Source organism: Carassius auratus, unplaced genomic scaffold (assembly GCF_003368295.1).
Source record: "Carassius auratus strain Wakin unplaced genomic scaffold, ASM336829v1 scaf_tig00025260, whole genome shotgun sequence".
Lineage (NCBI taxonomy): Eukaryota > Metazoa > Chordata > Actinopteri > Cypriniformes > Cyprinidae > Carassius > Carassius auratus.
In genome coordinates this window covers 1-15000 of record NW_020525405.1, presented here as the reverse complement: position 1 = coordinate 15000, position 15000 = coordinate 1, and the positions used below count along the sequence as shown (strand labels likewise).

Genomic DNA, 15000 nt, shown 5'->3' with positions numbered 1-15000 from the left:
AGTTTTCTGGTAAATGTGGTGCATCATAAAGGGTGAGAGCAGCAGAGACCTGGGCGATATTATGTAACTTGGTCAAGACACACTGATTTTCTTTACTTTGTGTGTGGTTTTTCAAAACAGTGGTATATATGTGACCCTGGAGTATATTTTAAGCAATAGCCAACAATGCATTGTAGGGGTCAAAATTATAGATTTTTCTTTTATGCCAAAAATTATTAGGATATTAAGTAAAGATATTTAGTAAATTTCCTACCGTAAATATATTAAAACGTAATGTTTGGCATTGCTAAGAATTCTTTTGGACAACTTTAATGGTGAATTTTCTCTATTTAGATTTTTTTATTTATTTATTTTATTTTTTCGCACCCTCAGATTCCAGATTTTCAAATAGTTGTATCTCAGCCAAATATAAAAAAATGTACACTTAAGACATATGTGCATATAGGTGTTAGAGAAAGAAAGGGAGAGAGTGAGTTGGGCCGTTTACACTGCTGTTTTTACGATGTGTCAAGTAACTTTGCAAATCCATTGATTATAAATGGGAATAGTGCACTGTCAAGTTGAGAGGGATACCGTAAATGTCTACAGTACTGTTTCCTGTATTTCTGCTTTATTTAAATTTAGAATGGCTCTTTCCATGCCATAAATGAGCCTACACATTCGTTCCTGTCAAATGCCCTGTCAGAGTGTCATAGTGTGAAAGCAAACTAAATCCGACATAGGACACGACATAGTCGACATATATATGTTAAACTTATTCTTAACTCATTCACAGGTGAGTGAAATCTAACAGTTTATTAGCCAGTGGCTAATAACAGTCATTTAGTCAGTCTAGCACAAAATTTTATTGGTGCTGTTTTCTGAACTTGTCACTTTTCGTAACAAACCAGACAGACCAATGCATGTTTGTGAGGATTCATTATCATTTTATTTTTACTGTTGTATTCTTCACAGTGTGAATAACTTAATATACTTATGAAGAATAATATACACAACATAAACACGCAAGACGACATGATTTTTTTTGTCTTTGTTGTAACCTGATCTCCTGAAAAAATAGCATAATAAAGTATTAGCTACTTACCTAAAACTAATGATTCCTGAGAATCCTAATTAAGTGAGAATCCTGATGCAATATCAGGAGGCAAAATAATGCAGTATGCTGTTTTATTGTGTGTAACATGACTTGCATTTTGTGTTGCAGGTGTCTGCGTGGGGAGGATATGTCTTCATCATCAACCTGATTCCTCTCCATGTTTTTGCGCTGCTCCTTATGCAGCGCTTCAGCAGGAGGCTGTACATCGGTGAGTCACCTGTGTTGGGTGTATGTTTGTATGAGAGCCTCTGGTTTTTGTATGAAGTGCACACATCACCGCCCACACAATCACGCCACGTAGTGCTTATTCTCCTGTACAATAATGAAGCATGAACCTGCTTTTTCCCACTTGCTTTTGGATTTGGACACACAGAGACGCTTGTGCAATCGTGGTTGACAGCACGAGTCTCTCTCTAGATTGACAGCAGAATTTAAAGTTGACGTTGATGTTTAATGGCACATTTTTTCCACCCACTTCACTCTTGCCTTTCACAACCAGTCACATAAGCAGCGCTGATCTGAGGATACATGGATCTTCATGTCATGGAAAAATACTTATTTAATTTTTGGAGTACTTTTGTTGATCTTTGATGGCCTCCGCCAGTTTTAAGCTGGATGAATAATTAAAAGTGTTGTGTTTTTGTGAAGCTCCTGGTGAGTGAACACTCTGGTAAAAGAATGGGGTCTTGTGCCACCTGTCTAATTTGGTTTAAATCTTTATTAGCCCCTTCCATTCTGCCGCAGCAGCCAGTGCAAAATGTGCTGCTGATGGATGCTGGGTATTAGCTCAGTTCATCTCCGTTCTGGAAAGTTCTTGTGCTTGCCGCAGGTCCCACTACATATTTGCCATGGCCCGGCTCCACATGGAGTATCACTGTCACCTCTTCTAATAGATCATAGTGATTAGATTAAGTAGCACTGCTCTGGGTTTATGGGGCCGGGGCTTGGACAAAGAACAGCAGTCATGTTTAGAGATGGATGGAGAATGGAGTAAAACCAGTGGGATCTGGTTATTGCATTTCTGTTTCACCTTGTCTTCTCCTAGAGTGACGTCTGCTTTGGTAGCCTCAGACATCACGCTAGCAGTTTGTTTAATGACTGTTTAATGTATATCTAGCCCACAAAAATTACATGAACTGTCTGGAAATCATCATGTCCAAACTGATTGGCTAGTTGATACTTATTTTTTAGAGGGTTGCCTAAATTGGTTTGCCAGCAACCGTTTTTCCAGAGTCTTTGGGGGCACATTCTCCTTCAGGAATCGTCCTGAATAAGTGTTTATTTTCAAAAAAAAGATTATTTCTGACTGTCAGCTTGTCAAGGGTAATGTAGTGTATTAAAGCAAAAGGGACAAATTCTAGTTTGTTTTTGCGTTAGAGTCTGTACTCATTACATCAAAATAAAACCATTTCTTCTAATTATTTCTCACGGATTTACTGTGCAGTCATTCACAGACCCAGAATTTATATAGCTAATATATCATGGTGGTCTTTCATTTAAGATAAACCTGTCCCTCAAGGTTATGTAATGCATCCATCTTCAGTTTTTGTTTTTACATGCAGTCTAACAAATTAGGTGATCCATGGTGTGAATGAGCCTGGATGTAAACCAAATTTTAGTCCGATACTGTGGATATGTGAATTTAGCTGCTTGCCTGCTACAGAAAAGTAATGCACATGTCAGTAACTTCAGAAGTAGTCCAACTTGTCAGAAGTTCCTGAAACTCACATTGACGACATCCAGAGAGATTTAGTTGTCAAAGTTCTTTTGTTCTTTCTATTGTCTCAACATTCACATTTCGTCTTTCCATCCCTCATGTTAACAACACAAAACCAACAAAGTATCCAGAGAGCAACAAAAGCACCGCTCCAATCCTGGTGTCTTCCATTGTTGTTTTTTGTTGTTGCTGCTATTGTGTGGTGCACAGAAATGACACAACTACTGTAGATTGTCACTACAGGGTTTCATTGTAGGTGCCAATGCATACGGAAAAGTTCTCTTTAAGCGTGTAGTTCCACTTCCAGGTAGTCACTCTTGGGAAGTACTAGAACTAGGTGTTCAGAAAAGCCCTTTTTGTGACTCCAGACCTTGCAGATTTCATCACAGGCTAAATCAACCCTTTTAAACCCTTTTAATCACTGCTGTTTTCCAACTCCTTTTGAGAGTTCCTTTCACAAAACAGTCCGTCAGCGGTCCACGAATGAGGAAATGTTATGTGTTGTGTCTGGAGGGCAAGGTGTGCATTGTCTTGTTAGAGCGTCCCATTTTAGTTGTGAAGATGGTCTGGTTTGGCCCTTAATTGATGCTTCTCAAAGGCTAACAGCTCATACAGTATTGTCAAAAGCAGCTTCAGTTTCCTCTACTGTGCAGTTGTATCGCCGTCACTCTCGTTCACACACTCGCTCCAGTGTGTTTTGGACCTCTCTTCTGACAGGCTGTCAACGCCCGTCTCTCAGGTCAGGGGTCCGCTTCACGAAACTATCAGTCAAGTATCGCACAGGTGACAGACTGTTACGGTTTTCATTCTTCTTGGAATGACTGCTGTCCGTCACTGGCGTGTTTGTGTTTTCTCTCCGTTTCGCTTAATTGTGCAGTTTCTGTCTTTTTTTTGGCTAATAAGAAAGGACGGATAGGAAACTAGGTTTATCTGGTTTAGAAAAAGAGGAAAATTTGTATATTGTGCACAAATATACAAATAGCTTGTTGGTTGTGTTATACAATCTCTTTCTAATTTTCTTGATCCATAATAAGATCTTGTTCATCTTGGAGTACAAATTTTGTCTTGACGTGTTGTTGGACTCCTTTACTAAACTGCTCTTGTATTGTGGGGTCTGGAGCCCAGACAGACGAAACAGGAGTGAACTCAATGTCAGATAACCAGTCATACTTTGCAAATTGTGGTGGTGCTTTTAAAGAGACCTTTTTTATTCTTTTACTTAGCAGACTCTTTTATCCACAGCAATTTTGCAAATGGGAAGAAATGCACAGGCAATTAATCATAAGGAACTAACAATATTAAGAGTGCCTCAGTGCATATTTTGAAGCATTTGCCACAGGAGAGTGCAAAGTGATACAGAACAGTGGAAATATTTTTGTGGAAACCATGGAAACATTTTTTTTTTTCATGATTCTTTTATGAATAGCAAGTTTAAACAGCATTTATTTAAACAGAAACCTAACATTGAAAATATCTTTGGCTGTCTCCTTGGACCCATTTAATGTGCCCTTGCTGAATATAAAATATGAATTTCTTTTCAAAAGAAAGGAGGAAAAACATTTTTTTCTTTACTCTTCTGAATGATACGTTTACATTTGTTCATTAGATGTTTTTTTTTCATTGTAAGTGACTTATAATAGAGGTTCATAAACTGTTCATCACAGGGATAAGGGATAGTTTTCTCAAAAATGAAAGTGAAGAATTTAGCTATTTTCACTTTTTCCATGCAGTTTCAGTGAATGAGGACTAAAGCATTCAAACAACTGAAAAAGCACTAAATGCTGACTAATGCTCTATATTAGTCTGCTGAAGCCATAGGATAGCTTTATGTGCAGAACAGGCCAAGACTGAAGTCCCTACGTTTTTAAGTCCTTAGACAATTTGGAAATAAAATGCACAAGTTAGACCACTTTCAACTTCAAGATTTTTTTTATGGTGTTTTTGTGTAATACTTTTGTGTAGAGTCTGTCAGCATTAATTGTAGTTCCATGGAAAACTGCGACTTGGGCATTTTCTTTAGAATTGCTCTCTTTATGTTCCACTGAAGTCATACTGGGTTGAACGTAATTGCCGTGAAACAATATTGACATCATTTTTTTATATATATTTTTGCTATCACAGTTACCATCTGGGGACACTAAGTTTGATAGTTCTGGTAACCAGCTTTGCTTCAGATAAATCTCACTTTCTTTTTCTGTTTCTCTTTATCTCAGCCTACAGCACCTTTTATATAGTGGGCTTGGTGCTGTCCATGCAGATCCCTTTTGTTGGCTTCCAGCCCATCCGGACGAGTGAGCACATGGCTGCTGCAGGTAAGACGGGTTTGCCTTCATTCTTCTTCAGCTGTTACTCTTTACACTGAACTCTGATCATCTCTCTCAACTCCAATCCATAAACTCAGGCCCTGAGAGTGATTACATCAGTGGTTCCCAACCCTTGTCCTGGAGGCACCCCAACACTGCACGTTTTGCATGTCTCCTTAATCAAACACACCTGATTCTGATCATCAGCTCATTAGTAGAGACTCCAAGACCTGAAATTGGTGTGTCAGAGAAAGGAGAGATGCAAAATGTGCAGTGTTGGGGTGCCTCATGGACCTGGGTTGGGAACCACTGATTTACATGACTTTAGATTAGCACCAGGAATTCATGACTGTTGAGAAAGTATCTGAAAAAGCTGAGTTAATGGTGCACTTTATGGTGTGTTTGCAGGTGTATTTGCACTGCTTCAGGCTTATGCCTTTCTGCAGTATCTGAAGGACAGACTGACCAGGCAGGAGTTCCAGACGTTGTTCTTTCTGGGCGTCTCTCTGGCTGCGGGGGTGGTTTTCCTTACTGTTATTTACCTGACTTACACAGGTGAGTGCAAAAAGACAACAATTAAACAAATACATTTAATTTGAAAAAAAAAAATCTGAATTCTGAACCGAAGTTCCACCACACATGTGAGTTTTTTTTTTTGACTAATTAAATATGACTTGGTTTAAATAAGCCTTTGATTGAACCTCAATTAGTTGAAGTGGGATAAACTTAACCGTTCCACTTTTTACTAAAGTTATCATCTAGACAAGAAGTGAGAGGGGTAAAACTGAATATTATTTAATGAAATTTCATGTTCAACCATAATTTCCTTTTTGAGGATTTGATGAATACAACATTAAAAAAAAGAACATTTATTTAAAATAGAATATTTTTACAGATACAGGTGCATCTCAATAAATTAGAATGTTGTGGAAAAGTTCATTTATTTCAGTCATTCAACTCAAACTGTAAAACTTTTGTAATAAATTCAATGCACAGAGACTGAAGTAGTTTAAGTCGTCGTTGGTTCTCTTAATTGTGATGGTTTTGGCTCGTATTTAACAAAAACCCACCAATCTCAATAAACATCAGAATGTTTTCTTTTTTTTTTTCTTAATTTTCTTTTTTTTTTCAATGCTGCACTATTTTACAAGATTGTCTGTAAATAGATTGCACCGTAATAAACTGTTGCACTGCGTGACTGATTTGCAGAATAAAAAGCTGGGTTTTTTTTTTCTCAGTGTAATGTTTTTAAAAAGCTTCATTGCTGTTTACTTGTCACACAGAGGACACAATGCTGATGAACTGTGAAATACTTATTTATTTTTATGTTTTGACATTCGACGAGCACATTCTTAAATTATATTTTGCCCTTGACTTAATCATCCAAACCAAACATCTTTCAGTAAGAAAGAAAGAAAAACACATCACATCCAATTTTCTGCCTTCTAACCGGAATACAGTGTGACCCTACGACCTCAGCCTCTTAACACCGCACCTCTGCCAGTATATTTGGAGTCAGGGTGATTTGCTTGTGTTCCCGTCGCACCCGGGGCTTTCATTAATCTTTCTGCTGCAGGACCTGGTCTACAGCAGACCTTTGAGATCTCATTAAGAACTCTCCTCTGCTCGCCACACTGCTTTTCAAACCGAGCACAGTATTGTAGTGTAGATTAATTGAAAACGTTGCCGGCTATATGTGTGGTATTAAGGTTCACTGGATGTAGTCCAAGCTCTTCAGCGCCTTAGAAGCTGCTTGAAAGTGCTCTTGAGTCAATAATGGTCGGCTGGTTTGTGTGCGCGTTTGCATCTAATCACTCTGTTGTGTTAATGTGCTTTCAGGGTACATTGCTCCTTGGAGTGGGCGTTTTTACTCTCTCTGGGACACAGGGTAAGTATGCCATAGTTTACATTGCATATAGTTTGTTTTGTTTGGTGTTCGGTCGTATGAGTAAGTCGCTAATAGCTCATTAGCACACCCCGTTAAACAGCTTAACAACAAAAGACCTGATTTTGTCGCCGGCTCAAGCATGTAGCATGATTTATGTCTGTAAGCAGTCTTTTGGATTGGTTTGAATTATGTCTGAATAGCTGCCTTCAGTTGATATTCATTCACGCTGCCAATGAAACCCCACTTCTAGTGCACAAGCAAGTAGTGCTGTGCTATTATGACAAAATGTAATTGTTATTCTTTGATATTATAATCACACATGAATAGAATTGAAATCTCACAGAGCCAGTCAAGAAATGTGTCCTATCACTCCACATGCATGAAATAAATACACTTAATTATACTTAAATATTGTGAGATTTAACTAAAGTCAATTAAACAAAATTATTTAGATTTAAGTAATATTAACTATAATGTAGTTTTTTTTTTTGTCAGTGTCATTCATTTTATTCAGTTTTATTTATATAATATTATTTTACAAATACAAAACGTCACATTGTCGCAATCTATAAGTGTTTAGTATTATATAATTCAAAATGTGAGGTTAACATCGTACACAAATTTAATATATAATGGATCACATTTCAACTCAAAATGGTTGTTGTTTTTCGTGATGTTTATTACATTTTTTTTCACTGATGATTCTCATTATTGTAATAGTGTTTTATTATTATTAAAGGAGAATGTAGTTTAGCATAAATAAGTTTAACAGCGCAACCGATACCAAGTGTGTAAATTGTATTTAATGTAATATTTTTTTTTCTTTTATTGTATTTTATTTATTTAGCATTTTTAATTTTGAAAATGAGATATTGAAGAAGAAATGTGCGTAATTGTCCTGAAACTCATCTCAATAAAAAAAGAAAAATCTTTAAAAAGGCTTAACGGTCCTAAAACAGGTTTCCTATTAAGGCTGCTCCGATTAGGATAACAGGAAGCAATATCTGGTGATTACTCGCGCTGTAAAATGGCGTCTCAAACAAAGTTTCCAAATTACTTTGCAAGTTATTTAATAAAGAAATATGATTGGACATCACCTTCAGCATTATATTTATACAGAGATTGAGACGGTGCCGCTGCATGTCATTCCAATCCTCTCATGGCAGACACTCATCTTTAATCTGTCACCAAGCCTTCTAGTTTTGTCACTTGTAGAGTATATTGGGTGTTTTATCAAGTATGGTGAAAGCGGCTGGTGTGACATTTAGTGCAAAATTTTCAGGACTCAATTCTGTGCACCACCATGAACAGACGTGAAGGATATCATGCAGCTGTGGATCAGACACACTCAACAGACATGCTGTTGTTACTGATAGGCCGTAATATAAATTAATACAAATTTTGTGACAGCCAGTACAGGTACTGCAGTGTTTGAACGTCTCTCAGCCATAAACCCTTGACTTTTTGCCAGCTGCTTCTTGTTCTTTGCCCACAGTGCAATGTCACCCATAATAAATTCATAAATGTGTAACTCCCTTAATGCAGCAGCTATGCAGGGAGACCCACAGTCCTGTCGAGCTCTCGCTGTGCACAGTCCACACAGATACAGAAGTTCAGGTCACCAGATAATGATCACAACACTGATAGTCACCAAAACTGAGCACAGTAATGCAGCAGCACAACTCCTCAACAAACCACCCCCTGTTCAGAAACAGTGCAGTTTTTATCCGTTCAAAGTTTTGAAGTTGTTTACTTATTGGTTATGTTTTCTCTTTATAAGGCAAACTTTAGTCCTTAGGGAGTGAAATACTCTTTTTGTTTGCCATTGGAGATGCGTTTCGCTGATATAAAATAGGCTTTTTTTTGGTGGATTTTTTGAACACTTTGCACTCAACGGAGAATCTTAATTGAACTCTTCTGAAACATTTAAGAATGGTTTCTAAAGTCAGTATTTAATTGTAATTTATAATGGTTGATTCTTTTGTCTTCCTAATCTTTCATCAAAGTGCATTCATCCTCTGAAATGACGTATGTGTTTGTCTGATGTCAACTAGGCCGTGTTGGTTTAGTTCATGTTAACCAGATAGCTATAGGCATCTTGTAAGACTGTAGTTGTTAGAGTATTTCTTCAGTAGCTAATGCAGTAATTTAATGCTAGTTAATTTTATTTGCAACATTTTACACCGCATGTTAACAAAGCCCATTTGCCTATAATGCTCAGATATGCGAAGATCCACATCCCCATCATCGCCTCGGTGTCAGAGCACCAGCCCCACCACCTGGGTCTCCTTCTTCTTTGACCTGCACATCCTGGTCTGCACCTTCCCAGCAGGCCTCTGGTTCTGCATCAAGAACATTAACGATGAGCGAGTCTTTGGTGAGCACGTCTTGATCCTTGACATTACCAGACAGAGTTTCTGCATTCAGTTCATCATTTAAAGTCTTTACAAAAATCCTGATAATTTGTTTGCAAATGATGTTTGACTTTGTTTTTGTCTCTAATGAAATGGGGTGACTTGAATAGCCAAAAACGTTTTTGGAGGACACCGTGAATAAAATTAGTGAATTAAAGCTGATGTCTTTTTCATTTTCATAGTTACTTTGGAATCATCTTAAGCCTTAGTTTATACAGTATTCATTCATAATATTAATCTAAACATTTCTAAATATATGAAATGTTGTCAGGGTATATTGTTGAAATGTCCCTTCCTTTTCTGTAAAATAATTTTAATTTTGGTCCTCTAGAAATGCCACTAAACATCCTTGAGCTTATTTCTGTTTATCTGAACAGTTGTAAGCTGTAGTGACGGTCCTGTTTATGCCTGAGAACACTCACTGCTGTTCTGATGTCTGCTATGAGTATTTGAATTTGTTGAGAACAGAATGCATTGAATTAGTCCAAGTCCCCAGAAGAGTTTTTTTGTTTTTATGGCTGTCATGACATTTCTGGAGTCTTTCAGCAGAAAACAAACAAGAGAACGTGAACAGGCAACATGTTGCTACATGTTTAAAGGCCCACTTGTGTTTTTTATTTATTTTTATTTCTCTCTGGAGTTTTATCCAGTACAGAATTATAAACACTTCTTTCTATACTGCAGTGCCACATTGTGTGCTGGAATTGTAAGTGATGTTTTCCCTGTTGCCCTCTAGTGGCTCTGTACGCCATCAGCGCGGTGTACTTTGCCGGTGTGATGGTGCGTCTGATGCTGACGCTCACCCCAGTGGTGTGCCATGCTCTCAGCTATCGCCTTTCTCCAGTGTGTTCGAGCACTACCTGGGTGATGACATGAAGCGTGAGAACCCGCCGGCTGAGGACAGCAGTGATGAGGACGACAAGAGGAATCAGGGGAATCTCTATGATAAGGTCAGCGAAGGGACGAAAGTCAGGTTAAAGACCCCTTGGTGGATAAAATGTTGCACTTAAGCCTGCAGTACAGTTACACATGCATGGTATCTTTTAAATGCATTTGAATAATAATAAAAATTATTATTATTAAGCTGTATTTTCTTATTTATAGGTTTGTGTGTGTAATCAAAATAATAATTGCAGGCTTTTTTTTATTTATTTTTATTTTTTTAATTTGAGTTGGTACCAATTAACTTTATTATCATTATTAATAACAAATTAATTCATTAAAAAGGTCAGACAAAGGACCACTTGGTAAATTTCTTTTGCATTTTATGCCTGCTTGCAAATAGCATATGTATGGTAACATTTAAATAATTTTAATAGTTATTTTTATTGTTGTGTTTTTTTAATAAGTATTATTATTTACTAAAGTGATTTTAAAATCAAAATAATGTGCCGTTATTAGTTACAGCTTATTATTCTTTTTAACAATCCTCTTTATTATAATAATCTATATAAACGTTACAAATAATAATTTACAAAATATTGTAGTGTTATATCTATTCAATAATTAATCACATTTAATAACAAATAACGGTTATCATTAATTATTTTTATTTTGTTCTTATTAATTTATAAGTTATTGTTGTTGTTATAAACAACTGCAACTAATTGTTAGTTTGAGACAGTAATAGCCATATCCTGTGTTGTTTTTATAGGGAAACTTTGTTGCTGCACAAAACCGAATTGTGATTTGTGTGTGGCTGGTTTGTCATCTCATCTGTATTCAGTCTGGTCTAATTGTTGATCCTTGTGCATTTGCAGGCAGGCAAAGTCCGAAAGCATGTGTCAGAACAGGACCGCCCAGCAGGAGGGTTTGGGCCCAACATTAAAAGCATCGTTACCATGTTAAGTGTTGATGCTCTTGATGATGTTTGCGGTGCATCTGCACGTGGGTCACCAGCAACGCCTACTCTAGTCCCAGCGTAGTGCTGGGCGTCGTACAACCATGATGGGTAAGAGCACTTTGATGTGATCGATTTTCTTGTCGAAAAGAGGAATATCTGAGTTGCTGATATTTCTTAATTTATTTATAATTCCCTCCAGATCCGCAACATTCTGGATGTATTTCCGTGAAGCGTATTACTGGCTCAGGCAGAATACCGATGAACATGCTCGAGTCCATGTCCCTGGTGGGACTACGGGTATCAGATCGCAGGAATGGCCAACCGCACCACGCTGGTGGACAACAACACGTGGAACAACAGCCACATAGCACTGGTGAGGACAGACAGCTCGGCTTCAGACACTACGATGGCGTCTGATTTGCTGTTGCTTATGAATAAATGGTGACTCTTTCTTAAACAGCAGGAAGTTACTTTTTTTTGTGGTATCAGTGCTTTGGTTTCAGTAGTGCCATCTTGAGGACAATGAAAGATCGTGGTCAATATTCTGTTCTCTCTGTAGGTCGGTAAAAGCCATGTCCTCCAACGAGAGTGCAGCCTATGAGATTATGAAAGTCCTTGGATGTGGATTACGTCCTGATCATTTTTGGAGGAGTGATTGGATATTCAGGAGACGATATTAACAAGTTCCTGTGGATGGTGCGCATTGCTGAGGTGAGAGCAACCCTAAAGATATCCGGGTCAGTGTCATTCCTGAAATGTCTGGAAAAAGAGTTCATTTATATTATTGTGTTAATTTGAATTTGTAATAATAAAGGAAAGGTTAGGCTTGGACAGGTTTTTAGAGGTTTGGACAGGTTTTTTTCTTTCTTTTTTCCTTCAGGTTAAAATTAAGGGTTTTCCATTGTTTTAATTTATATAATACATACCCTTTTTTTATTTATTTTTTTTATTTAAAGAAGAACCAATCCAATGTATAGTTCATATTGTGGCTTAATACTATAGTAAAGGCAATGAAAAGTTTTTTCTGTTTCTATTGTTAGCTGTGATGGTGTTCTATTAATCCATATGTCAGAAACGATTCCTCAAACTGCTTCTTTTTGTTCTTTTGTAGGAAAGCGATTACTTCACACCGCAGGGGGAGTTTCGGTGGATAAGGCGCGGCTCTCCAACCCTGCTCAACTGCCTAATGTACAAGATGTCTTACTACCGCTTGGCGAAATGCAAGTGAGTGTTTCTTCACTTAACTTCATTAGGTCCATATGCAAGAGTCTCGTTATTGTAATTGTGACACTGATTGAAATCAAAGAGCTGATCTTTGAGCTTGACCATTGTACAACTCTGATAGTGTATAATGCACATACTGTATAGAATAAAGCTTTTGCTGCTTGCTTAATGCCAAACACTCCTCCCACAGCTGGACTTCCGCACACCACCGGGATTTGACCGACACGAAATGCCGAGATTGGCAACAAGGACATCCGTCTGAAGCACCTGGAGGAGGCGTTCACCCTCCGAGCACTGGCTGGTGCGCATCTACAGGGTGAAGAAGCAGAGAACCGACAGGCTCTGGATCCACAAGCTCCGCAACATCGCAGCCAAGCAGAAGTACACCTCAAAAAAGGTTCCTTCCTCTCTATTCCATTAGAACAGCATTGTTATGGTTCTTGTAAAAGACAGGCAGAATGAGAAATGTCACTCTCTGACAGCAGGTGGCGCTTACTTGAACAGCAGTTATTTACAGCCTGCTGGCCCTTTAAAACCGAATGCAGGATGCAATATAATGATGCACATGCGAGTTTCTTTTTCGACTGTTTACGTTTGCTTAAGACATTCGAGAATACTTGCCAAGATGGTTAATTTGAGAGAATTTGCATGTGTCCGTCCAAGTGTAAGGAAATGCATTCCTTAATTTTCTTAGATTAACATAAATCTACATTATAACACGGTCTCTTTGTACTGTCATATCCAGTGGTAAATTTCCATTATGAATGTTGACGATTCTGATGTGTCATTTCCTTTGGTTCACAGACAGCCAAGAGGAAGAGGGGATACATCAAAAACAAATTGGTTCTGAAAAAGGCAAGAAACTGAACAAGAAGTCGGTTTAGGAAATTGAATGAAAACCTTGAGAATGGATAAAGAGGAAAACGAATGACAATGACTAATGCAACTAGTAAGTAATCCACCAATCAAAAAGAAGAACAAACACGTTGTCTGGCGCCGCCCACCTGAGAACATTTGATTGGAGGCTTTAGGTCCTGTGATTGCCATGATGACACGGAGGTTCCATGATGGGTTCGAGGATGAGGCGAAGATGGGGGTCTGCACCGCGGTTTTAATTTGACATCTCTGGACTTAGTTTTGTTCTTGTTCTCTTTTCTTTTTTTTTTTGTACTTGAATGTGCTGGTGAAGCGAGAGCGCTGCCGGTGTCTCAAATGGCACGCACTGTGTTTGTGGTACAGTTTAATCTAATCCAACCCGAACGCTAAAAATATGAATTTCATGAAGCCCAGTGGACCTTGGAGCACCAAAGAGATTTTTCGTTTTGTCAGAGCCTGTAATAAATTAACTTTTGATTTAAAAAAAAAACAACAACAACAACTTAAGAATAAAAGATATGGAAAAATCTAAAGAAATTTGTAGCCGTCTACAGTGCGCAGCCTCTAAAATGCTCTCTTGGTTTTAACTGTTATCTAACAAACCCGGTTTCCTATGTGACAGAATGCAGTGGGCTCTTTTTGGCTCTTGATTTGTTTTTTGTTTAGTTTTTTTAAGGCAGACTTTGCAAATGACTCTATTAGAAATGTTTAACTCTTGTGGTGATTTATATATATAAATAATTTTGTTTGTTACATCATTTTGAATGTTTCCGTTTAGTTTTTCTATTTGTTGTAAGATTTTATGCAATAATTCTAAATTCAAATGAAGAAAAATCGGCTTTTATTTCCTGTGTCGCTCAGTTGTTTTTGTCCAGAGGGGGCGCTGTGGTTTGGCATCTCCTGCGCACAAGTTTGCGAAAAACGGATGCTTATGGACGTTTTCTTGGGCCAATTAGAAGTCTTTTTCCCCTTTCTAAACAGCTGTCTGCCAAGACAAAAAGTGAATTGAATTAGTTGTAGGTTTATAAAATGCTGCATTACTAGCCTGAATGCACTTTGTCTTAGTTCACCTTAATGTGGATCCACTACTGAGTAGCATGCAGGTGGAGAGTGCGTATTTTTAGTGTGAATATTCACTTATTTTTATTTTTACATTGAAAAGGGTGCTTCCTGCAACATCCATTTGGTTTTCTTTTCCTCTGTTCTTCTGGGCTGCCATTAAAAACTTCCCGTCTTTGTTTGTTTTCTGCCTTTCTGGTTTCAACCTTGCGTATTGCTTTTGCGTCATCTGTTTTTATAAGATAATTAGAGGGAAAATTAGATCGTTTTTCCCCTCTTCTCCATAACACATCCACATTATTCTGCTCTGAGGGCTCTGAAGCTTAGGGAAGGTATTTATTAACAAGAAAGCATTTGAAGTTGAGAAGAGGAAGCCTTTCATCCTGAAATGCAAAAACTGTATTTTCCGTTTCATTTTCAAGTAAAAATTTATTCCATAAATTGTAAAATAAAAAATTTAAAAACGAGGGAGAGGCAAAGATGCTGTTTGTGAGAATGAGTTGATGCCATTTGTGAATAAAAGAATCAATGAAAGAATCTGCCTTAACCATGTTTGTAATCTCACATCCTTTTTATTTTT

General features: G+C 37.7%; 1 pseudogene; it reads left to right on the top strand.

The window, feature by feature from the left end:
- The window catches only part of LOC113078316 (dolichyl-diphosphooligosaccharide--protein glycosyltransferase subunit STT3B-like), a 20628-nt pseudogene extending 6765 nt beyond the window's left edge, over positions 1–13863 (top strand).
- Positions 13864–15000: the final 1137 nt, after the last annotated feature.